The following is a 1,371-nucleotide window of genomic DNA, read 5'->3' as shown; positions in this document are numbered from 1 at the left end:
TATATATATATATATATATATATATATATATATATATATATATATGTAATATACAATATATACAAACACACATGTGTGTGTGTGTACTTGCATGCGTGCTTGCTTGTGCCCGCTCGCGTGTGTGTGTGTATAATTCATTTGAGTAAGTGTGTATAAGACTTTACTAACCACTTTTCACAAACGCCCGACCTTCCGAAGATCGCAACTCCGAGTGTTGATGGTGAAAACTCAGCTTTGAGTAATTACACACACATAAGGACAAACATACACTTGTACACACACACACACACACACACACGCGCACACACACGCACATACACACACACACACGCACACACAAACACACACATACGGTTCTTGCAATATACACAATCTTGTATGCACATTTATTGTGATAAATATATACATATTATATATATGCGTGTACGTACATACATACAAACATGTATATATATATATATATATATATATATATATATATATATATATTACGGCAAATCCATGACAAAAAGAACAGGATAAAACAACAAATACCAATATATATATATATATATATATATGCATGCATGTATGTTTTTAGATAGCTAGAAACAGACATACCTACATTCATATATATATACAAATACATAATACTTGCATACATTCATACATACGTACATACATTCATACACACATACATACATAGGTGAGTGTCCTGTTTATATTCAGTTTATACACATAAATCTCCTGCGTAAATTACCCAGCCTTTCAGTTTTCTACAGCGACTGCTCACTACATGAACACTTCGTTCAATACACTCTCTCTTTATATGTGTGTATTTGTGTGTGTGTGTGTGTGTGTGTGTGTGTGTGTGTGTGTGTGTGTGTCTATGTGTGTTGTGTGTAAAGAGAAAAAGCAACAAGAAGAAATGCATGCATATGTATTTATATATGTGTGTACACAAGCAGTTGCATCAGTTTTTGTAATGGCTCCATGACCAAAATCTTTGCCGTGGCATAAATTATTATGTAAATAAACAAGTGAGATGTAAAACAGAAAAAAGGAAAAAAACAGACAAAAACACATCTTATTTTTGTTTGGTTTCGTAACTTATTGGAGTTTTATCAACATTTCATTTGATGCTGTCTTAGACGACATTTTTTCCTGTATTTATTTCCATTTCATTTTTATATTTTTGTTGTTGCTTATTTGTTAATTTGTTTGATGGTATCTCTTCGCGTCTTTCTGTAGATCAACATGTCTCTCTGTCGGTCGATATTTTTTCATTTTTTTTTGTACAAATATATAGTGTAGTCTATCTATAGACCTACACATCGTCCATATTGGACCAATACACCTCTATACCGTCCATATTGGATAAGTTTTATATAT

The sequence above is a fragment of the Octopus bimaculoides genome, chromosome 2 (genome assembly GCF_001194135.2).
Source record: "Octopus bimaculoides isolate UCB-OBI-ISO-001 chromosome 2, ASM119413v2, whole genome shotgun sequence".
Classification (NCBI taxonomy): domain Eukaryota; kingdom Metazoa; phylum Mollusca; class Cephalopoda; order Octopoda; family Octopodidae; genus Octopus; species Octopus bimaculoides.
The sequence above is the reverse complement of the archived record's forward strand: the minus strand, read 5'-3'. Positions refer to the sequence as shown.